The sequence below is a fragment of the Balaenoptera borealis genome (genome assembly GCF_965194805.1).
Source record: "Balaenoptera borealis genome assembly, chromosome: 3".
Lineage (NCBI taxonomy): Eukaryota > Metazoa > Chordata > Mammalia > Artiodactyla > Balaenopteridae > Balaenoptera > Balaenoptera borealis.
The window spans coordinates 141228253-141253805 of NC_138866.1; the positions used below are offsets into that span (position 1 = coordinate 141228253).

Genomic DNA, 25553 nt, shown 5'->3' on the forward strand with positions numbered 1-25553 from the left:
AGGCAGATTCTTAACCACTGTGCCACCAGGGAAGTCCCAAGGGACATAAATTTTTAAAGCCTCAGTGTTTTCATTCAAAGAGTAGGAGGGAGGGTGAGGATGGGGAGAGAAAAATGCTGCTAATGATGTCATAAAGTCGTTGTTAAAATTAAGCTTTCCTTAAAAAATAAAATAAAAATAAAATAAAATTAAGCTTTCCATAAATGTTGCCTAGCTGAGTAAGATCATGTCCTCTGGAGCCAGACAGCCTGAGTTGAAATCATAGTTATACCGTCAAACAAACAAATAAATAAACAACTCAGGACTTCTCTGGTGGTCCAGTGGTTAAGACTCAGAGCTTCCACTGCAGGGGGCGTGGGTTCAATCCTTGGTCAGGGAACTAAGATCCCACATGCCACACGGTAGAGCCAAAATAAATAAATAAATAAATAAATAAACCATAGCTATACCATTTTCTAGTTTTGTGACTTTGGGAAAGTTATTTAATCTCTGTACCTCAGTTTACTCATCTGTAAAATGGGCAAAACAACAGTACCTATATCATAGGGCTTTTCTGAGATATAAATAAGTTAACACTTGTAAAATGCTTAGAATAGTGCCTGGTATATAGTGAGTTTTGAGCTGGAAAATGTATTAACCCAACCTTTTATTTTTAATAATGAGGAATTGTGGTCCACAGAGGGACTGGCCCAAGAGGGGACCATTGATTAGTGACAGAGCCAGGAGTAAGACCTAATCTCCCAACTCCCAGTCTAGAATATTTTACACTGTTAACTTTAGGCCAACATATCTTCTTACATTCTGGTATAAAATTAGAAAGAAGTGAGGAGAAATCTGTTTTAGATCAAGTAAAAGGATATTGGGTTACAATTCAGCATGGGGCCATAGCCAACTTTCTTGGGCTCTCTGAACCTCCTCTTCCTTAGGAATAGGCTAAGGATAATAACATGGACCTCATAGTGGTGTTGTGGTAAGTGAATTTCTACATGTAAAATGCCTGGCACATAGCATTTCTCAAAAAAAAATTAATACCAATTAACAACAGATGATGGTGTTGTTAGGCCCAGGAGTCCCACATCTGTGGCTAGATGGCTTTTATTCCTCACTCTTCCAGGGGCTTGCAAACTAACTTGACAAATGCCAATGTGGATAATTCTTAACTATACAGATTCATTGTAGTAGCAATTATTGTTAAAACAAATTGGAAATGTCAGCACAAGCTCTCTGATATCAGGGGCAAGGATGAGTTGGTTTTATGACATGTGACTATGAAATATCACGGTAAATAAGGTTGGTTTCTAAGTTGGGTAATAATATTTCTGATCAAAAGTAGGTGTGGCAAATCAGGAAAATGCAAATTAACACCACAATGAGAAACAACCCCACACCCACTAGAAAGACTTCAATGAAAGATATCAAGTGTTAATAAAGATGGAACAGGGCTTCCCTGGTGGTGCAGTGGTTAAGAATCCACCTGCAAATGCAGGGGACATGGGATTGAGCCCTGGTCTGGGAAGATCCCACATGCCGTGGAGCAACTAAGCCCATGCGCCACAACTACTGAGCCCGTGTGCTACAACAACTGAAGTCTGCGTGCCTAGAGCCTGTGCTCCGCAACAAGAGAAGGCACCGCCATGAGAAGCCCACACACCACAACGAAGAGTAGCCCCCGCTCGCCGCAACTAGAGAAAGCCCATGTGCAGCAACGAAGACCCAATGCAGCCAAAAATATATAAATAAAATAAATTTATTAAAAATAATAATAATAATAATAAAGATGGAACCCTCATATATCGCTGGTAGGATTGCAGAATGCTAAAATGACTTTGGAAAACAGTTTGGTAGTTTCTTACAAAGTTAACCATAATCTTATATGTTAATTACCTATTACTGTGTAACAAATTACACTGAAATTTAGTAGCTTAAAATAGCATTAACTTCTAAAAAAATATCTCACAGTTTCTGTGGGTCAGAGATTGAGACAGGGTGCAGCTGGCTGCATCATGTCTGGGCACAGCTGGAAGACTGAAGGCTGGGATGGGAGCCCCAGAGGGCTGGTTTACTCTCACATCTGGTAGATGATGTTGGTGTTGGCTTGGGGCTATTGTCTAGAATACCCATGCATGGCTTCTCCACGTGGCCTGGGCTTCTGCACAACACTGTGCCTGGGTTCCCAGGGCAAGCCTCCTGAGAGAGGAGAGGGAGGAAGGGAGAGAGAGAGAGAGAGAGAGAGAGGGAGATTCCTGAAAACAGAGATCCTATCTTACCCATTTTTTTATAACCTTATGACAGCTTCAACCAGATAAGCAACCTTGTAATTTAACGAGTGAATTTTTCAAAATGAGTGTGTTAGCCTATGAAATGGTTAATATTATGTGTCAACTTGGCTGGGCCACGGTGCCTGGCATGTGGTCAGACATTATTCTGGATGGTTCTGTGAGGATATTTTTGGATGAGATTAACATTTAAATCAGTGAACTTTGAGTAAAGCAGATTGCCCTCCATAATGTGGGTGGGCCGCATCCAATCAGTTGAAGGACTGAATAGAACAAAGGCTGACCTGCTCTAAACAAGAGGGAATTCTGCCAGCTGAGTGCCTTTGGACTTGAACTGCAACACTGGCTCTTTCTGGGTCTCCAGCCTGTCAGTTTACCCTCCAGATTTTGGACTTCACCTCCATAATCACATGAGCTAATTCCTTAAAATCAATCAATCAGTCTCCATCTCTCTCAACACACACACAGACACACACACACCCTATTGGTTCTATTTTTCTAGAGAATCCTGACTAATACAGCCTGGCTTTCTAGTATCACCAAAACCATGAATTTCTTGACCAGAAGTTTTTGCCCTTGGTGCGTAACTGCAAATGGGATTTTCATGTAAAATATTTCCTGTGCTACTTCTTTTTTATTTATTTATTTATTTATTTATTTATTATTTTTGGCTGTGTTGGGTCTTCGTTTCTGTGTGAGGGCTTTCTCTAGTTGCGGCGAGTGGGGGCCACTCTTCATCACGGTTCGCGGGCCTCTCACTGTTGCGGCCTCTGCTGTTGCGGAGCACAGGCTCCAGACGCACAGGCTCAGTAGTTGTGGCTCCGCGGCATGTGGGATCTTCCCAGACCAGGGCTCGAACCCGTGTCCCCTGCATTGGCAGGCAGACTCTCAACCACTGCGCCACCAGGGAAGCCCCCTGTGCTACTTCTTAATAGTAGGCAGTGTGCCCTTGATATACAACATTTACGTAGTGGCTGCAAAACCTCGTAGCAGGGTGGCCGTTCTCAGCGGTCTTCCGAGGAGGACATGAGCAGGAGCCATTACATGGCTCATCAGTAATCTGTTGCAAAGAAGCTGTGCTCATCAGCGCAGAAGTAAATCTTTCATTACTGGAAAGTGTGAATCAACTCAAGTGAAACAGGGTTCTGTCAGCTTATAAAACTTAATTATGTTTTTGACTCCATAAATTCGTCCCAGTAAAGACATTTGAAAACACCTAACTTCCAGTTTGAACCAAAAGAAAATTAATTGCAAGAAGGTAAACACATATAATGTGTTCAGAAATTATCTGCATTTTAATTAATCTCTTAACTGTGTCTTCCAACAAGGGTGTCTGCTTGAAATTTTTGTGTCAATGCTGCATCAAAGTTGCTCAGTTTCCTTGTAGACAACAAACCCCAGATAATTCTAAACTTTCAGAATGAGAACATCTCCCAAAGAAGAGAAAATAGAGTGGGTGGCTTGAGTTTTTCACCCTTGGGGAGTTAAGAAAAACACTTCAGCATGAGGACAAAAGCTCCCTTGTTCAAGGCTTCCCCAGCTGCACTTCAACTAAATATATCCTGGGCAGAGTGTTTTCACTTCTCCACCCCTCTCCTGGAGCCAATCACATGGTGACAAATAGCTCAGAGGCCCCCTGGGACTGACACTGCAGAGGTAGTGCCTTGGTTACTGGCTGGGTCTTGCTGCCCAGCACAGGGCCCCTCTGTGGCCGCCCTGTTTCCCCGGAGGCTGCGGGGAGCCCAGGGCCAAGAGGAGGCCTGCAGGGGTTAACTCAGCGGCCTGTCTGGAATTCATGCACCACCTGGGCTGACAGCATGAATGACTCATTGTTTCCCCTCTGAACAGTCTTAGGAGTGCTTCTCGGTGTCAATAACTGAGGCAAAGTGAAATTGTTTTTTCCCTTTCACCATAACCAGTTTTCTAAACCTGAATATAGAACTGGAAATCTGCAGCAGCAGTAGCCAAGGTTACTGCTTTGAGTTGGTCTTCTGGGGACAAAGGATTTAAATTTACTGTCCCCAAACAGAAAGAGGCCTAAAGCCAGGGGTCCTTTGATTTACAGCTTGTGTGACGGTCCTATAAAACGAAGCAAACTTAGTTTAAACCTCTAGTCTGCCTAAGCCTGTGGTCTGGCTGGCTACAGTACTAGATTTTACATTACCGGTGATTTGTATAAACGGAAATTTTGACCAGTCACTTCCTGTGGCTAAATTTAAGACTTGTAGTCGTCCACTCCTGGTTCTAAAGCAGGTGTTAATCATCACGCCCCACCTCACATTTTCGTGTATGGAGCCCTTCCTTGATGTCAGCGAGTTTTACTCTCTTTGGGAGACATCAGGCATCAGTAGATTTCCCTGGACTGTGGGATCTTTTGCCTTTCACGAGACATCTCAGTCCAAAAGCTTGAGAGACAGACCACACATTTGACTACCTTTCTGCAAGTGTGTCATAGACAACAGATTTTGAACTCCTGCTGCTTTGGCCTCTTTCTTCTACTTAACTACATTTTTGGGTGTTTAAAGGAAAATATTCAAAAAAGGAAAATGTAGAAAAAAAGAAATAAATATAGAAAGGATAGGAAAAAATCCTGTGTAGATTCAGGACCTGGATTCTAACTTAAACCTGGGAGGTAAGCATGCAGCAGAGTGTCTTCTTCATCAAATGAAGTAACAGCCCTGAATAGATTTAAATAAGGTTAGGTATCAAAGTATTTGCAATACCCTTTTTGAAGTGAATGAAAATCTCCAAAGATTAAGTATTACTTCATTTTTGTAGACAGGACACAATTATTGCAGCAGGCTTAGAGAAATGGCGATAATCAAGGCTTCAGTTTCTCACATCTAACCACAAGTAAATGTGTAGTTCTCTGAATGAGCCTGTCTTATATCATATACAATTAATCTATTTACCAATGAGCTTCCTTAGCTACTAAAGGTTTTGTGGTCCTTGTACCAACACCATAATCAAGCATAACTGTTGAAACATCTGGAGGATGATGACTTCAAACAAGTAGAACAAACACAACCCTACTATATGCTATGTGGTGTGGTTCTTCCAACAGAGACTGGAATTTAAATTTAGGGACTTCCCCAGTGGCACAGTAGTTAAGAATCCACCTGCCAATGCAGGGGACATGGGTTCGAGCCCTGGTGAGGGAAGATCTCACATGCCATGGAGCAACTAAGCCCGTGTGCCACAACTACTGAGCCTGCGCTCTAGAGCCTGCGAGCCACAACTACTGAAGGCTTCGTGCCACAACTACTGAAGCCCATGCGCCTAGAGCCCGTGCTCCGCAGCAAGAGAAGCCACTGCAATGAGAAGCGCACGCACCGCAACAAAGAGTAGCCCCCACTTGCTGCAACTAGAGAAAGCCCGCGTGCAGCAACGAAGACCCAACGCAGCCAAAAATAAATAAAAAATAAATAAGTAAAATTAAATTAAAAAAATAAATTTAGGGGCAGCTTCTAAGCTCTGAGGAGACTTATTTCCATTTTCTCATTGGTACAGCCACCTTCTCATTCCTACTTAGTCTTTTCATGAAAACACGGGTCTTAGGACTCTAACTTTTCTTTAGGTCCTTGCTAGTGGGTGGTGGGTTCATTCTGTTTTTCTCAAGTCCAAAGTAAAAGCATTTTGCATAGCTGATTGTTTTTTCTCCTTCTCCATAGAATTCTTTAGTCATGAGTTTAATAGATGTAAAATTATCTGATGCACCCTTTCCCTTGAGAACCCCGTTGTATACCCTTGACTTGTTTGTAAGTGAGCCTAAAAGGAAAACTGGGGGTTCTTAAGGGCAGGGTTTGTCAGAATTAACTGTGAGCCTTTCCTAGCTGATCCAAGCCCCAACGACGGCCCTAATAATTCTACACATTTGGAAAGGACTAATAAGGCCAGGCAAAACAATAATTTAATGACTTTAAAATCCCGGGCAAGGAGAAGGGGAAAGATGACTTGAGTTATATATTTTTATGTCACAGCAGGTGTGGAGCAGAAAAGAACCCTTTGCCTTAACTCCACATCATCATTCCACACTCAATAATATTACAGGACAGCGAACATTCCAGGCGTTCAGAAAGATTTTCTACTCCACTAAACCAGATAAGATTGTTGTTCAAATAAGGTAACTCTGAGCTATGAGAATTTAGAAGGAAATAATAATTTTAAATCTTTCCTTGAAAACAAAAGCACTGTTAAATCTCTGGAATTAAAAACAACATTTATGGGGCTTCCCTGGTGGCGCAGTGGTTGGGAGTCGGCCTGCTAATGCAGGGGACACGGGTTCGAGCCCTGGTCTGGGAAGATCCCACATGCCACGGAGCAGCTGGGCCCGTGAGTCACAACTACTGAGCCTGCGCGTCTGGAGCCTGTGCCCCGCAACGGGAGGGGCCGCGATAGTGAAAGGCCCGCGCACCGCGATGAAGAGCGGTCCCCGCTTGCCGCAACTAGAGGAAGCCCTCGCACGAACCGAAGACCCAACACAGCCAAAAATAAATAATAAATAAATAAATAAAGTAGCTATAAAATTAAAAAAAAAACACAACATTTATAACTTCTTAAATATGGATTTGTTATCTTGGTATGTTTTATGCGAGACAGAATAAAAATATCCTTCTACTTTGTACATGCATCAGTACTTCTCATCTCACTAGTGTTTAGAGAGAAAAGATAGTATTTTTTTTTAATTTACAAAATTATATATGTTTCAGGTGTACATAGTGATTCACAATTTTAAAAGGTTATACTCCATTTATAGTTACTATAAAATATTGGCTATATTCCCTGCTCTGAACAATATATCCTTGTAGTTTATTTATTTTATAAATAATAGTTTGCACTTCTTAATCCCCTACTCCTATCTTGCCCTTCCCTTCTCCCCTCTCCTCACTGGTAACCACTAGTTTGTCTTCTGTATCTGTTTCTTGTTATATTGGGTTGGCCCAAATGTTCGTTCAGTTTTTCCATAAGATGGCTCTAGTAGCACGTAGTTGTCTTTAACTTCACTCGAAACAATTTTGTTAGATTGTATGTGACAGCTATCATATCAGTGTGCATTTAAAAAAAGACTTATTAAAATTGGTGAATTTTTGTGTAGCCATTTTAATATTGAAGATGGAAGGAAAAAAGCAACATTTTCGGCATATTATGCTTTATTATTTCAGGAAAGGTAAAAACGCAACTGAAATGCAGAAAAAAGATTTGTGCAGTGTATGGAGAAGGTGCTATGACTGATGGAACATGTCAAAAGCGGTTTGCGAAGTTTCGTGCTGGAGATTTCTCGCTGGACGATGCTCCACAGTCGGGTAGACCAGTTGAAGTTGATAGCGATCAAATTGAGACATTAATTGAGAACAATCAACATTATACCACACGGGAGATAGCCAACATACTCGAAATATCCAGATCAAGCGTTGAAAATCATTTGCACCAGCTTGGTTATGTTAATCACTTTGATGTTTGGTTTCCATATAAGTTAAGTGGAAAAAACCTTCTTGACCATATTTCCACAATGCGATTCTCTACTTAAACGTATTGAAAACGTTCCGTTTTTAAAACAAATTGCAACGGGCAATGAAAAGTGGATACTGTACAATAATGTGGAATGGAAGAGTTGGCGGGGCAAGTGAAATGAACCACCACCAACTACACCAAAGGCCAGTCTTCAACCAAAGATGGTGATGTTGTGTGTATGGTGGGATTGGAAGGGAGTTCTCTATTATGAGCTCCTTCCAGAAAACCGAACAATTAATTCCAACAAGTACTGTTCCCAATTAGACCAACTGAAAGCAGCACTCGATGAAAAATGTCCAGAATTAGAACAGAAAACGCATCATCTTCCATCAGGATAACGCAAGACCACATGTTTCTTTGATGACCAGGCAAAAACTGTTACAGCTTGGTTGGGAAGTTCTGATTCATCCGCCGTATTGACCAGACATTGCACCTTCAGATTTCCATTTATTTAGGTCTTTACAAAATTCTCTTAATGGAAAAAATTTCAGTTCCCTGGAAGACTGTAAAAGGCACCTGGAACAGTTCTTTGCTCAAAAAGATAAAAAGTTTTGGGAAGGTGGAATTATGAAGTTGCCTGAAAAATGGCAGAAGGTAGTGGAACAAAAGGGTGAATATGTTGTTCAGTAAAGTTCCTGGTGAAAATGAAAAATGCGTCTTATTTTTACTTAAAGACTGAATGCACTTTTTGGCCAACCCAATATTCACTATTTTATTTTTTAGATTCCACATATAAGTGATATCACACAGTATTGTCTTCCTCTGTCTGACTTACTTCACCTAGCATAATGCCTTCCAAGTCTGTCCATGTTCTCACAAAAGGCAAAATTTCACTCTTTTTTATAGCTGAGTAATGTTACATTGTATAAATATACCACATCTTCTTTATCCATTCGTCTGTTGATGGACCCTTATGTTGCTTCCATATCCTGGCTATCATAAATAGTGCTGCTATGAACATTGCAGTGCATGTATCTTTACGAAGACAATATATATTTCGATGCTCATTTTGATGGGTAAGCATTGATAGTAACAGGACTAACCATTTCCTCTTGTTTCTCAGTTTTACAAAATAGTTCTCAGTTCTACCCATCAAACATTGTCTGTCATATATAAGGTGCTGTGGATAATGCTCTGGAAAATTAATTACCTGCAAAAATGAGCCTTTTTTTGTTGTGTGCATTCTATGCCTGTTGAGTCATTAAGGACAGAGGGCATATATGTGAACTTATCTCACTGGTTTTTCACACACACACACTGTATTTTATTTTTACAAGAGATAAATAGACTGACACCAAGCATTGTACATGGATGACCACAACAAAAGCAACAATGATTGCAATTACCAAACATGAAACACACTTATACTATGTCATAAAATTGACATTCAGTCCAGTAATCCTCCACTGTAAATCTCACTGGTTTTTGATAAGGTAGTTGCTATAGGGATCTGAGTATCATGTGCACACCCAACCAAAATGCAACACATGTTCAAAAAGATGTTCAGGGTGAAATTGAAGGATTGGCTAAAGGTGGTAGTTTGGGAAGTCTGTTTAAGTAGCTGGATTTAAAAGTTTGCAATCTTAACCATTTACCGAACTTGGTTTTCTTTCCTTCCTTGTTTCCTCAAACAGCTTTTGAGTATCTATCCTAAGGGTCAAAAACTCAAATACCTATAGGGGCCAAGAAGATAATGTAACTAAGCAAAGCAGGTGGATTTAAGAAAAATGGAGATAGACACTTTTTATGTGCCTAATAAACACAGAGGCAACTCTTCATTCCCACCAAGAAATGAGCTCTCTCCCATTATTCCTGAAAGATGCTTTAGTCTTGCTCTCTCTTTGGTGCTGAGAGATAGTTCACTCCAAGAAAAATATCAGTGCACACTCAATATAAATGACACCTCACACTGAGCCTCAATGAGGAAGCAACAGGGAGTGGCAAAGACTGAAATAAAGTGAAGAGCTCGTGTCTCAGCCGGAGGGGACCATCTCTGCACCAGGCACCAGCTACCATGTGGAAACAGGCCCAGAGGGGCCATATCTTATTCTTCAAGAGAAGTCAAAGACACTGATTTGTATGCAAATCCAGATTTTGAAATGTGACCTGAAATTTTAAAAAATAAATTTGAGAAAGAGCCAAATAAAAACGTAACCAGTTTGAGATCTCAGACCTACTCATATAGGTATTCTGCTGTGAGATGCTGGGATTAAAAAAACGATTAAAAAAAAAAAAACTTTGCTCTTACGAAGTTTATGGACTAGTATATCATACATGAGTACACGCACTTATCTATGTATGTGCCGTAACAGGGGAAATTACCAAGTGGTCTGGGAGTCCGGGGAAACCAAATCAGAGGAAGGTGAGTGGGTAGGGAAGAGGGTCAGGGAAGAATTCCAGAAGGATGGTCTAGCTGAGCTATCTTGCTAGTTGAGCCAAGCAAGCAGAAACGGTAGAGAAAGGTGGTGGTCCAGGCTGAGGTATCAGCACATGCTAAGGTGTGGGAGCCACAAGCAGCCAGTGCCTTTTGTTAAAGAAGCTAAGATGCAAGTTTGAGACTCAGGAGGGCAGTGGAGGGAAGAGGTCCTCCCTGTCAGACATCTACAGGAGGACTAAAGACTGAAGACTGAACTCAAAAAACATCAAAGCCAGTTGTCTGTTTGGCAGTTCTTGGACACTTTCTCCTGGCTGGTGCAGCACGCATATTCACTCAGCATCTGCTAGGAATTAGCTGTCATTTCAAAGAAACCAGGAAGTAAGAATTTGAATCAGAATAGAAAACTCAACCCTCAACCTTTGGTAATACACTTCTCCTGGCTTCCTATATTTGGCTCACTATTATGCCTGTGAAAATGATGGGCCAGTGAGGTGAAAATTTGAATGCAAGCTGACTCTTTGATTGGAAGAACTAGCCTGAGTTGTTTCTGTATCCTGTGTCAGGGTAAATACAAATCTAAATAAATAATTTCCTTAGTACTGAAAGGGAAAGAGACTCTCCCTCCCCCAACCCTGTTTCTTTCACCATTTACATTAGAAATATTGTGATTGTAAATTCTTTCTCTGTCCCTTTGAGAATTATGCAAACCTTTTTAAAAGCTAAATAAGCCTCTTGCCAGCTTTACAACGCAGGAACGTCTCTCTCAATGACCTGGGAGCCATCTCTTTGAAATGGAATCATCAAGGAAGATAACATCCCTATTTCCTCTCTGTGGAAAGATTACTCTCCCTGGGAGAGTAGGAGTCTAACTTCAGTAGGTCCCTGTTTCCAAGTTGCAAACCTACCTCCTGTGTAAAAATCTAAGAAGTTAATCTTTCCTTTGGATAAACTAGTTGACACAGATAGCAGCTACCAATTACCGAGGTGAACTTAGGATGAACTATGTGATAAATGGTGCTGTCAAGTCCTCCTACTAGTTATTGTTTATCTTGAGAACAGGTAGTAATAGCATATATCTGCTTAGCTATGTACAAGTGAAACTCCTTTCTGTCTTTGCAATCTCTAAGTGGATTGCCTGTGATGCACATCGTATTTTGGTTTAATGCTTATTCAATAGTAAAACGGTTTTCTTTCTCTTCTGCTTCTGTGGAGAGGTTTTTGGGGTTGGCAGGAGATTTTGTTTTTAATTATATTTCCTCAACACCTGCCACCAAGGTTGGCTGGGTTTGGGTCTTTCAGCTCAGGCTATGGTAAGCATCTAAATGCCCTGATATAAATGTGAGAAGTCTATTCATGACAAAGCAGAACATATTTCAGAGAAAGAGACTTTCACACTCCTCTCTGAAGTGCTGCAATTAGAAGATATCATGTACTCTCTGCAGTATTTACAGACAGCAGTATAGCACAATGGCAGGAAAGCACAGGCTCTCAGACTGTCCAGGTTTGACTCTCCATTCCATCCTTTACTAGCTGTGATGCTTCAGGCACTTAACCTGCTGGTGTCTTTGTTTCTCTATCTGTAAACGGGAGACCTACTTCATAGCACAGTGCTTTGCAGAGTATAAAGCCTCAATAGTTAATTAGAATTATTTAACAACATTATTTGAAGGTTTGTTGTAGGCAGAAACACTTCTGGGATACAAAGATGGAGAAAACATAGTTACTTATCCCCAGAGGAATTTACAATCCTATAATAATTATGGTACCATTAATTTGGGCATAAACTAACTTCTCAAGAAAGAGAAAAATAGAAAAATCAACAGGTATTTTTAAAGGGTTGGGGACAGAGTCAGGGGCTATTACCCTAATTGAGCTCCATGTAATTATATGGTCTCCGTGGTTAAGCGTCATAGTCTAGTTTAAATCTAAAAAAACTTCTTCCTGAGCTAGTTTAGCAGGAAAAACCAGATCTTATCAAAAGAAACAAATGTATGACCAAGTTTGAAGCCAAAAGCCCTACCACGGAAAGGCTAAGAGACCATGGTTTATACACCCTGAGGCACTCCCTGATTTTTTTTCCCACCCAGACAACATAACTAAAAGGATTTTTGTAACTTTATAAAAGTAAATAAATATTGACACAGAACACTCTTAAAGCTAGCCATACGACTCTTGCTTTCTGCTAAACTCAAGGGTGTTCAACTGGCCTTGTACTTAGCGCATTACGACAAGACTCAGAGGCCATCTTGGAAACAAAAGAGCTTCGGGCTCCGGGGGTGGAAGAGGTGGTTTCCAGGCAACGGGAGGCGCGCGCCGCGCAGCCGCATTCCGTGGCGCCCAGCCGCCTACCGCGTGGGCAGGGCTGGCCGAGCGGTGGAAAATTACCGCGCTTCCTTTTAAAGGCGCCCGCACATTTCCTGCCTGGAGCCCCGGCGCTAGTCTCCCTTGTAGACGAAATTGTGAAGCGGCGTGTCCGTTTTATCTTCCTAGAGGAAATAAAATTTAGTTCGCAGTTTCCAGGGCAGCATTAGTCTATACTTAGGCAAGTAATGTCGGAATGAACAGGCTTTTTCTTAACCGAGTTGAGTAAAGAAAACTAAAAATCTGAAATACCGACTCGGTGCAGAAAGCTACTGAACACACAGGAACGGGACGCAAGAAACAACTTCATGAATAATGTCACATTGACTATGCAACAGGTTTAAAAATGATTGGGTTCTGAAGCAAACTCATTTTTGACAAACGGATTGACAAATTATACTAAAAACTACCAAAAACCAGAATAAACGTGTGTAAGAAGCAACAGGGTGGGTTTAGCATGCATCAGAAAATTTATCCTCTTTGTAGATCGGTTTTTACAGTAGAAAAAATAATCTGTGAGATTTCTTTCCTGCTTCTTAGTCGTCAAAGAATTTTTCTCCATGTTGGAAGCTCTTCTGATTTACAAGTTAAGCGGTAGTCTAGTGCTGTCTTACTTTTCGGAACGAACAGATAAACAGCATAATTCTCCTGGTTTTTGTAACGTAAGCGTCTAAGATATATTCTCCGTGGCTCTGAAATGAGTCCCCTTACCAAGCAGTATTTACTAGAAGCCATCCTGGAAACAACTGGATGAAATGGAGGTACTGGTCTTCCCTGAAGTAAAGCTCTTCACATTTTAAGTCTCTACATTCCATTTGAAAAGATGAAAGACCGTCCTTCTCTCGGTTCCTCCTCGGATGGTTTGCTCGGTGGCAGTTGTCTTTTCGGTTGTGAACTGGCATCAGGCATACCCATCTACTACTCCTGTCCTCAGGCTCTGGCTGCAGACAGTAGTGGGGGAGTCAGAATGGATTCTCACGACTGTGGAGGTGATGGTCCAGTCTTATGGCCCTGGCAAATTGATTTTGCACTCCCAACTGAGCCATTTCCCCCATGCTTCTCGGCCATGTTAAGCCACATTTTCACTCCAGTCCCCTTTTAACACGTCCCTTTTTATCCTTCACATTAAAATCGCCACTTCTTAGTAATTTTTGATGAACCTTTCTTGTTTTTCAGAACGCAGAGCTGAGACATGGGAGTACTAAGCAAATGTTTTGCATGGATTTAGACACCTAGGACGTTGTTTAGCCTGTAATTTTCAAGTTTGGATGTTAAAGAAGGGATACACTTGTGACATTATCTTAGTTTCCAGAACCACGGGGAAAACTAATTAATCACATGTAAGCAGAAGTTGTGTCGTGTAGAGTCGTCATCCGTGCTGAAGCTGCAGGGGAATGTGATTTGATGTAAAGGGAACTGTGCCTTTGAAACAAAAATAGGTGCAGCTGCATTTGGTGCTTGCATTTCTTTTTGCCTACAAGATCGTTTACCAATGCCAAGAAACTGAAATAGGAAAATGCCCCATTTCAGATAAGCTGATGTTTCTAATTTTTAAAATAGTCTCGTCGTGGAAAACCTAGTCTGTAATAATACTTAGTGGCTGCAGGGCTGGCCAGTGCAGGTGACTGCGCTGGGTAGTGTGGCTACCACCTTTCCTCTGCAGGGAAGTGGCATTTTACAGCCCAGACAGCGCTGCGGGGTTTCTAATGGCCGAGAGTGGCCCTATTGCCCTACCGAGCCCAGAGATAATCTCCTGTTACTTAAAATTTAGTGCAGAATAGAGATTAAAAAAAAATAGAGACTTCGGATGTAGAGAGTCATCTGGATTTTCCTTCTCAGATACAATTCTACTTTAAGTGCTAAGAGGCTAAGTTCAAATAAATTAAAATATAAATCTGATGGTTAAAATATGATAAAAGTTTTGGAAGAAGGCAAAGTGTTTAAATATGCAGAAATTTTTAGTAAGCAGACTTGGTAGATTTTGGTTGCTTATATTTAATAAAGATGATAAAATTGCATAGTTCATAACATTTTTTAAGAATAATCACTGGGTCTGAATGCAGGAAGACAGGGTTTGGGAATTCGGTCTTTGAGGTAGGGCTGCCAGACAAAAATACAGGAGGGCATTCAGTCAAATTTGAATTTCTGATAAACAATGAATACTTTTTTTAAGTATAAGTGGTATTTGGGACTTAATCACACTAAAATCTTTGTTGTTTATCGGAATTCAAATTTAATTGGGCGACTTGTATTTTTATTTGTTGAATCTAACAATCCTGCTTTAAGGGGCTTAAAAAGGGTATGTGCAGTTAGATTTCTCCACCTGCATTAGAGTGGTGAACACCACCAAAAGCTTCTGGTTCAAGGTGCCAGGCTGAGATGTGAATGTAACACACACAGCATACAAGTACATTGCCCCAAATAAGTTGTAGAGGGACACCACGCGCAGCCCTTCGAAATATCATGAAGGGCTGATATTTAGAAAAATTTACTATTGCCTTGTTCCAACTAATAATACTGATTGAGTGCCTGCCTTATGGCAGGCAGAAATTCTGGGAAGAGTAAGATAAACAAGGTAAAAATCCCTGTCTTTGAAAAATCCTTATTTTTGTCATGTGGTCTAACATGTAAAATAACTGCAATAACTACCAGTGATGACGAGTTTGATCAGAGACTCATGGGAACGTTAAGTTTATCTGACTAAGGCAGGAGAAAAACAGGAAGGCTTCAAAGAGGAAGTGATTTTACATGAAGGAGACTAAGCTGCTGAAGTAGGAAAGGACATTAGTGGAGGGAACTACATGTGCAAAGGCAAGGAGTATGAAGACACTGTCCACTGTAAAAAAAATTAACCAGAACAAGACAAACCAACAACTACAAAAACAGTGAAAAGTTAGGTGTAGCAGGAGCTGCAAGAGGGTTTGCTGGGAATGTCGGATAATAAAGGCTGGGCCAGATTATAAAGGTGATGCTAGACAGAGCTCAGATTCTCCTATGGACAACCAGAATAGGATCAGGGCAGTGGTGGGAGAGACAGTGATAGGAGACCTTTTCAATTCATTCTTTCCAAAAACAAAAACAAAAAACCCAGTGTGTGTGTGTGTGTGTGTGTGTGTGTGTGTATTATCCTGTGCTGGATTCTTACAACATAAAAATGAATACAGTATCAATCTTAACTTCTAGTACTTCCCTGGTGGTACAGTGGTTAAGAATCTGCCTGCCAATGTGGGGGACACGGGTTCGAGCCTTGGTCCAGGAAGATCCCACAAGCCGCGGAGCAACTAAGCCCGTGCACCACAACTACTGAGCCCACGAGCCACAACTACTGAGCCCACGTGCCACAACTACTGAAGCCTGCGTGCCTACAGCCCGTGCTCCGCAACAAGAGAAGCCACTGCAATGAGAAGCCCTTGCACCGCCACGAAGAGTAGCCCCCGTTCGCTGTAACTAGAGAAAGCCCACGTGCAGCAACGAAGACCCAACACAGCCAAAAGTAAATAAATAAATAAATAAATAAATTTATTTAAAAAAAAAAAAACCTACCTGCTAGATGCTCTGGCTTTTGCAGGGAAACCAGTCATGTGGACAGTTACATCCAATACAATAGGATTTAAGTTACATTCAAAACACAGGGAGTAAGAAGGAGGTAGAAACTCCCTGGGAAGGGAGGGAGATGGCCAGCCAAGCCTTCCCAAAATGAAGAGATGCTGGAATTAAGGTATTTTTTTTAACTTAAAGAAATTTAATACTTTATGCAAATAGTTAGACATTTTCCCAACAGAGCAAAAAAGTATACAGTGAAAAGGAAATCTGTCCTCACCTAGACCCTTGACGCTCATCAGGTCACCATCACCATTCCATTAATATAAATATAATATAAATGGAGCATCCTCCCTCTTCTTTTCAGCTAAATGGAGCCATCTTCTACTCAGCTCTTTATACCTTGATTTTTTCATTTAACAATATATTTTGGACATCAGTACATATAGAACTACTCACTTCTTAATAACCCTATAATATTTCATTGTAGGGATAAATCAAAAATTTTATACTAGTGTTCCATTGGACATGTAGGATTTTACAGTCTTCTGCTATCTTTGTATACATTCCCTTTTTGCCCATGTGTGAGGTTATCCATAGGATACATTCCTAGAAGTAGAATTCCTGGATCATAGGTTGGTGCATTTAAATTCTGATAGTTTTTGTAAAAATTCCCCTTTGAAGAAGTTATATCAATTTATACTTTCATCATCAGGATAGTAAGGTTTGAGTTGAGTTTTGATGAATGAGGAGACGTTTACTAGGCAGATAAGAGAGGAAAGATCATGTTTAAAGGGAAGATGGTATAAGGAACAGCAAGCAGCTCAGCGATCCAGGCTGGAGGGCTGGAGACCCATCAGGAGGCAACTGGCCAAAAGAGAACGAGGAATTCAGCACAGGTAGAAAGTGGATTAAGGAAGCACAAGGGTTAACAGTCCCTCCCATCCATTGAGAGCTTATTTGTGTCAGGCATTGTCCTAAGCACTACATACTGTCCATCATTTCATCCTCCCAACAAAGAAAGAAATATCCCAAATTTGGGGGAAGGATACTGAGGTATCCTGCACAGAGATATTAACCTGCCCAAGGTAACACAGTTTGTAAATGACAGATCTAGAACCCAACTCTGACTTCCTCTGACTTTCAAGCCCCTGTTCTTAATTGCTGCTTCAAGGGTCCTTGAAAGAACAAAGAGCAGGGCTTTAGGGGTACTTAATATGGGGAAGAGAGGGAGATTAGGGAGACTAGAAGGTAGTGATGCAGAGGCCTGGAGAGCCCTGACCCTGTTGGAACATGCCCACAACTTGCCAACATAGCAGCCAAGACTCTGGGCCTAAAGTCTAGGACAGGAGACAACCTAGATTCCCTCTTTGATTTTTGGTAGTGCTGAGTTAAGGGGCAAATTTACAAGAACTTTTCCTTCCCCTGCTGAGAGTGGAATCTTGATGTTTTCAAAGGCTCTGAAAATAAAATATAATTTTTCTTCACCCCCGACTTCTTCATTTATATCAGATTTTTCTAAAATAAATTTATTTATTTACTTATATTTTATTTTTGGCTGTGTTGGGTCTTCGTTGCTGCGCATGGGCTTTCTCTAGTTGCGGTGTGTAGGCTTCTCATTGCGGTGGCTTCTGTTGTTGCAGAGCACGGGCTCTAGGCACACAGGCTTCAGTAGTTGCGGTGCATGGGCTCAGTAGTTGTGGCACACGGGCTTAGTTCCTCCGCAGCATGTGGGATCTTCCCAGACCAGGGCTTGAACCCGTGTCCCCTGCATTGGCAGGCGGATTCTTAACCACTGTGCCACCAGGGAAGTCCTATATCAGCAGATTTTTAAACTTCAGCTCCTAGGAGACAGGTTTCTAAGAGTTATAGTCTCCAAAAGCTGTTCAAATTCAATGCCCCTTAAAACAACTAAAATGAAAAATACTTATCCATTTACTGCCTTGGGTATCAGCTATGAAATCTAAATGATAAAACAAACAAACAAGTCTAGAGCTGTTTTGAAAGGATGACAGTGAATGAACCTCTGATAACAGATTTTAATCTCAGACACACAGGGCTGATGTAGCTAAAAAAATCTTTGTATGTTTATTGCTGTCTATCTGTAGAATTAGACTATTTAGTAACCGGCCTCAAATGCTATATTTCCAGACATAAGCCTCTGCACTGGGGTATTGTCACTAACAGGAAGACTATTACAGAATAATAATGGTTGCCATATACAGTAGCTCTTAAAGCCCCAAATCCTTTTGAATATTCTTAAACAATGTTCTCCATTTTAATGGAATGTATCTTATTCCAAGTATAGTAATTAGAAGGACTTCATTTAAAGAGAAACTAGGGTTGATTAAAGTATATGTGGTGATCAGAACTGACATTACTCCCCAAAAGAGGGTCACATTCTCTGAGGTGATTTTAAGATGATCATGTAAAGGGTGCTGATTGATATTTTCCAATTATTCATGTGTTTGTTTTATTCATCTTTACTTCTCCGTGTTTTCTAAATCATTTTTAGAGAGCAGAGGAAAGATTGTGGGAAATAGAGTTTGATTTTGGAAGAATAGGCTATGGAATGGTTTCCTGGTAAGGAGAAACAGAATTAATTGGTCACCTTGCTTTGAACTAGAGCTGTCTTTCCTGTCCTGTGGATAAAGTTTTAGCAGTATACTCACAATAAAACAACTGAAAATAGCAAATAAAATGATGTTTAGACGATTTTACCCTAAAAAAAAAAAACCCACCCCCAAAGTTCATTTATATTAGATAATTTTGGAGAATTACAGTTCTTATATTTGCTGCACATTGGAAAGAAAATGCCAGGAATTAGTTTCTTTTGTACCACATTTATACATAGATAGGAACTTGTTAAAAGCAAAAGAGGTTTCTGTATCGTTAATAGGTTGACAATGAAAGGACTCCTCTTAAATATTTAACTTGAAGTTAAACATCCATGTCTGGTAGTTATTAGACACACATTCATATCAAAAATAATATGTAAAGCACAACATTGTAAATCAATTATACTTCAATTAAAAAAAAAGAAGAGACAAAAATAACAAAGAATGTATGATTTATAATTTAAAAATAAATTTAGAAGAGTGAGGGTAAAAAAAGTAAAACAGATGGGATCTGACCTCGGTTGGAATGCTGATGCACAGTCATTTGAAGACTCTAGATGGAACAGAATGAATTCAATAATTTGGGGAGTCAAATATGTATCAACCAACCTTAAAAAGTTCAGATTCATTGTAAGCTGTATTCTACAGAAATTTGTAAAAAGCTTTTTGTACAGAAGTACTCATACCAACGTTATATTTATAAGAGCAAAACTAGCAAACAAATTTGGTGTCCAATAGTAAGAGAACAGCTAGTGGGTAATTATGGTATTTTCATCTGATAGAATATCACGCAGGCTCTAAAAATCATGAAGATTCTTATTTGACCTTAGAGAATGTTCATTACAAGTGGCTAAATGCAAAATGTAGGTTACAAACTAGGTTTAGTATTCTTTTAAGACAACTACAATTTGTTTAATAGTGGTTATTCCTTGCTAATGGCATTGAGTGATTTTTTTCTTTGTATTCTTCTGTATTATTTTTGTTTTGTGTTGAGCATAATGTTTTAAGTAATATGAACTAAAACAATATATTTTAAAAAGTCAAGTGAAGAAGGTACCAAATTGTACAAACATAAGCTCCCTAAAACTTCAGTCAATGCCTACAAGGACAAGTATCTCTGAATTGTTAGACTACAGTTCTTTTAATTTTCTTTTTACTTACTTTTCCTTTTTTTGAAAAAAAAAAATCAAATTTGCTATAATAAAATATTAAAAAATTTAAAATACATTTTCTCCTTTTAACAGGATGGAAGTGCTAGTGAAATTCTGGAAGCAAATAACTGCAGGCCTGAGGATGCTAATTCTTGTGCTCCTGTATATCAGGGGCATTTGCAGAAAAAGTTGCCTAAGTTTCTATCTGAATTGTATGTACAAAACGAGACAGAGAAGCGGGTCATCACTGCAAAACATTAACACAAGGCAGGCTCCTTCAGAAGAAATGCTGTGAAGGAAGCTGCATTCTTCTCCCAGGCTCAGGAAGGGAAGGTTCTAACCCCTCCAGGTAAAAGGATTCTTTGGAAACTCTGTCCAGCCCTTTTCTGCCAAATGATGGACAAGTCTGAAGGGAAACCTCTGAAGGCACAGTTACAAAATGGAGGGGCCGAAGGGAAGTTCTCGCAAATCTCTGGGTTAAAAAAAAAAAAAAAAAAAAAAAAAAATCCGCATTTAAGCCTTAAAACTAAAACCTTGAGCATGTTTTTTCCTTTTCCCCTTCCTGATCCCATTATACTGTTTCCAGACAGCAACGCTGTTTTGATCACAGCACAAGTGTTAAAATCCCTAACAGACTGAGGAAACGATAAGGGCTCCTTCATAGAGAAAGTAATGTCCTTCTCGAGCTTTGTCACTGTAGCAGGGCCCTTGTTACCTTCAGAAATTTTTACTAAACCTCCCAAACCTTTCGGAGGCAAATTTCATTATTTAAAAACAAAACAGTCACGTCGTTTCAGGTTTGCCAACAACCTCACAAATTAGCGAGAATGAGAGACTCTGAATCCTAACTGTAAAATGAGAAATTTATTAAAAAAAAAAAAAACCAAGGACAAACGTCTCCTTTATTCTAAATATACCACCACAAGCCGAATGACTGTGTTAACTATTTTTACCCACACTGGCTCTCCAACGTCAAACTCATGTAAAATGAAACGGGATGAGGAATGAAAACCCAGCCGGGCAACTGGCCAGGCAGAGATGGAAGGGCTCGGTCTTTCAGTTCCAGATCCTTGGACACCAACGGCGACTGCGGGCCTTTAACTAGTTGATTTTGCTTTATTTCCTGCATTTTATAATATGCAACAACCCACATCTACATTAATCTTTCTGAAAACACATCCAAGGTGGCAGACATGAAGTAACAGAACTTCAGACTGCCACACACTGGAGCTCCCAGAGCAGCTTCTGTGTACAAGTCAAACTCGGACCACGCTTGGACAGGGTCAGGAAGCTACTTAAAGCCCAGATCATTGAGGGTAGTTTTTTTTTGCCTTCATCAGAAGGGAGGCAGTCCGAACTGCTGGAAAGAGTGCATTTCGATCCAACTAGGACTCCCCGGCTCGATAGCAGCACCTAATCTCTCCTAAAGAACGAAAACGCCCTGAGGAAGGCATTTCTGCCGTCCCTGGTTGGCAGAGAGCGGCAAACGCGGGGACAAAAGAAAACGGGCCGTGAATGAGAAGCAGGCCGGCGGCTTCACGCTAACGCGCCGCGGTAACCCTGGGCGGGGGGCAGGGTCCGGGCCCACGGGCTCCTAAGGCGGAGGGCCCGACGGCCTCACACAGCTACCCGCAGCCCTGTGCAGGCGCGGCCGGGTAACCTTGGACGCTAGACAATAGGGACCTCGCAGCACTCAGCCTATGCCGCCCAGCCAACGCCGCCTTTAAGGGACCCGTGTCCTCAGGGGCCCCCGGTGACCCCGCCCCCCCACCGCCATCTTGTTGTTTGCTCCCGGCCCTCTCGGCCGGCCACGTGGCGCGTAGCAGCGGAAGCCGAGGCACCGCCCCAACTTCCGGCCAGACCGGTTCCAGCCGGCTGCGGCCCGCAGACGCGCGGCTGCCCCCTGGCGGCCGGCCGCGCTCCGCCCCGCCCAGCCCTCGCCATTTCGTTAGCCGCCGGCCGCACGTCCGCGCCCCGCTGCGTGTCCCTGGGCCGAGCGCAGCGGCGTGCTCCAGGGGCGGGGCGTCCGTGCACCCAGCCCTGGGCGCGGACGTTTCCACAGGGGTTAAATGAGGGTTATCAGCATCTTTACACGCAGTTTAAACAGTAAGCCCCATACAACTGCATTCAGGAATTTTCGGCACGCGGCACTCGGTGTTTCAGGACTTTGAAACAGCAGCCCCGACCTCACTTTTCAGGTGTGGCTTCTGCTCTCCACCCGCAGACCGAATCCCAGCTGGCTCCCTGGCCCCGAGCGCGTGCATGGCGCCGTCCGTTTCCGGGCAGGGGGTGGGGAACGACGTACGGGGTCGGCGTGCAGCCAAGGGCCACGATTTCTGTGTTCCGGGCGATCCCCGCCCTACCATCTTATCCACGTTCCTTTCACATTTCAGTTCTTGAGCGTTTGCCATGAGAAAGGCCCCTGCATATGTTGTGTCTTATTTAAAATGCTCAACAGCCTTTGAGACGAGCGTTGTTTTGTTTATTAAAAAGAAAACAAAACTGAAGCCCAGTGAGAGTTATTTGGTCCAGAGGCAGAACCTGCGTTGGAATCGGGGGCATCTAAGTTCCCACTCAGCCTTGAGGTGGTCAGATGACTCTGATCAGCAGCACCTGCAGCAACTGGGGGCTGGTTGGAAATGCAAATAGCGGGGCCAACGCCGGACCTGCTGAACTGGAAACCCTGAGGGGCTGGGAGACGATCTGTGATTAACAAGCACTGCGTGATTCTGAGGCACCCTAAACACCCCTTACCTCGTAGCCTTATTAAGAGTAAGGAAAGGGAAGCTGTGATTTTGAGTGCAAACTCCGTGCCAGGCACTAGGGTTACGAATTTCCGTAATTCTGTGATGTAATCCTCTCCACGCCCTTTTACAGGAGAGGAAACTGTAGCAAACATCCTATGTGTGGAAAATGTTAACATTTGTATAAAATCGTGTAAACTTACATATGCTATTGTATTTGCTTGTACTTCATACGCATAAAGTATCCCTGGAAGGCTATCAAGAGTTAGTTGCTGCCTTACCTCCAAGGAAAGGAGGCAGGTTGCTAGAAGGACTGAGTTGGGAAGAGGTTTTTTTTTTCCCCCCTCTGTAAGTCTTTGTAAATTTTGAATGTTTGCCACACTGTTGATGAAAAATTAATCAGTAGTTGATGTAAGAAAGAAATGGAAAATTTTATTTGAGCCAACATGAGGGTTATAACCTGGGAGACACTCTTTCAGAAAGCTCTGCGGACTGTTCCACCTGTTCGAGGTCAAAGCACAGTTATATAAGTTTTTGAGACGAAAGGGTTATTTGTCAAATGACGTATTATTATAGACAGTTTGCAAAATCCAGATTTACATGTACAAAGTGAGTCATGGGTCCTCATGGCCCTTTACCAGATTAAGAAGGATGGTTGTCTCGTAAGGAGTTGTGACCCTTTATGAGATTAAGAAAGAATGTCATTTCCTAAGGAGGTCTGGTTAATGCAGATGGACAGCATACACTAACCGGAGGGAGGAGGGCCAAACGGGCAGAGAAGAAAACTTATGTTTAAATTTTCTTGTCTTGCCGTAAGATATGAATTTTATTTCATCAATATGAATCTATATCTTATTCCAAATAAAATTAAACAGGTAAAAATTGTACTCAGAACAGTGTTAGAACTGAAGACAGAATTGGAATTCAGGTCTGACTGCAGATTCCATGTGCTCTATTGACTACACGTGACTGACTTTTAAACATAAAATGCTCTATAAATTTGAAGTATTGTTATGTTATTAATAATGAAATACTTATTAGTTAGAAATTTAGTTTCTATTTTTAACCTTTGAACAATGACTACGTCTAATTCTGGTCCCTTCACGACATATTGTATGGTGCATCAAATTGTTCTTATTTGCATTACTAATAACAGCTATAAAATAACCGTAAAACAGACCGTAAATGTAATGCTTAGCCTCTGAGGAATATTGATGTGTCATTAATTGATAATTGCAAAGGTATTTGAGCTCTTTCAGTAGAGATGGCAAAGTGCTGTTATTCCCAACACTAATCATTGAGAAGAATTTTATCAGTATATTTATATATCTATTAGGTTCCGTTTACAATTAATTATGTATAAATAATGCTTTTTTAATTTCTATGTGAATCTATATCTAAAATACATGAAGGGGACTTCCCTGGTGGTCCAGTAGTTAAGAATACGCCTTCCAATGCAGGGGATGCAGGTTTGATCCCTGGTCGGGGAACTAAGAGCCCACATGCTGTGGGGCAACTAAGCCTGCATGCTGCAACTACTGAGCCCACGAGCCAGAACTAGAGAGCCTGCATGCCGCAATTACAGAGCCCATGCACTCTGGAGTCCGCGTGCCACAACTAGAGAGAAGCCTGCATGCCGCAACAAAGAGCCCGCAAGGCACAACGAAGATCCCGCATGCTGCAACGAAGACCCGACACAGCCAAAAAAAAAAACCAAGCAAATTAATAAATAATTTTAAAAAAATTTATTTATTTTTGGCTGCATCGGGCCTTCATTGCAGTGCGTGGGCTTTCTCTAGTTGCGGTGAGCGGGGCCTACTCTTCCTTGCGGTGCACGGGCTTCTCATTGTGGTGGCTTCTCTTGTTGCAGAGCATGGGCTTTAGGTGCACAGGCTTCAGTAGTTGTGGCACGTGGGCTCTAGAGTGCAGGTTCAGTAGTTGTGGTGCACAGGCTTAGTTGCTCCGCGGCATGTGGGATCTTCCCGGACCAGGGCTTGAACCCGTGTCCCCTGTGTTGGCAGGCGGGTTCTTAACCACTGTGCCACCAGGGGAGTCCCTAAATAAATAAATATTTAAAAAAAAATAGGGCTTCCCTGGTGGCGCAGTGGTTGGGACTCTGCCTGCCAATGCAGGGGACACGGGTTCGAGCCCCGGTCTGGGAGGATCCCATGTGCCGCGGAGCAACTAGGGCCGTGAGCCACAATTGCTGAGCCTGCGCGTCTGGAGCCTGTGCTCCGCAACGAGAGAGGCCGCGATGGTGAGGGGCCCGCGCACCGCGATGAAGAGTGGCCCCCGCTTGCCGCAACTAGAGAGGGCCCTCACACAGAAACGAAGACCCAACACACTCATTAAAAAAAAAAAAAAAAAAAAAAAAATATATATATATATATATATATATATATATATATATATATATATATGAAGAACATCCTGGGTTGGGAGACTGATCATTTATTCTGCCCCTCTTTATGGGAAATCGCAAAGGCAGTTCAGGGCTGTGTGGCTTTGGGCATGTTACCTAACCTTTCAGTGCTTCAGTTTGCTCATCTGTTGAAACAGAGATTGTGAAAGTACTTGCCTTAGAGGCTTGTTGTGAGGATAAATTGAGTCAAGGTATGTACTGCACTTGGAACAGGGCTTGGCACAGAGTCAATGTTAGATAAATCTTAAAAAAAAAAAAAAAAAGAGAGATGTAGAAATAAAGCTTGATGACAGTTCAAAGGAGGAAGATGTCAGTGTTTGTTCTGTGCCTAGAACTTTATTGTTGGAAGGGATTGTAAAGATGCGTGAATAGACACTTGTTCCTAGCAGTAGTATTTGATCCCTGAAACTAGGAAATTGGCTCTCTGTAGTGATCCTCTAAAAGCTACATTGTCCAGCTCCTGGGCCTGCAAATTTTCTCTGAGAGGAGACTGAGTTTCCCATAAGTCAGTGGCTGGGAGCTGCAGTGACATGCTGGGGTCAGCTGGTGGGAA

At 41.7% G+C, this 25553-nt stretch overlaps 2 long non-coding RNA genes across 2 annotated transcripts in view; both read right to left on the reverse strand.

Annotated features, from left to right (window-relative positions):
- Positions 1 to 2902: 2902 nt before the first annotated feature.
- Positions 2903 to 25553, reverse strand: part of LOC309627212 — a 241730-nt gene continuing 219079 nt past the window's right edge. Inside the window, exon 2 of the long non-coding RNA XR_014243598.1 lies at positions 2903 to 6831. This is a non-coding gene — a long non-coding RNA (uncharacterized lncRNA). The remainder of the gene's footprint in view (positions 6832 to 25553) is intronic.
- On the reverse strand, positions 9050 to 15701 carry LOC309627209. The gene is made up of 2 exons (XR_014243595.1): positions 13237 to 15701; positions 9050 to 12650 (listed from the first exon to the last, which is right to left on the reverse strand). It is a non-coding gene; the product is annotated as an uncharacterized lncRNA (long non-coding RNA).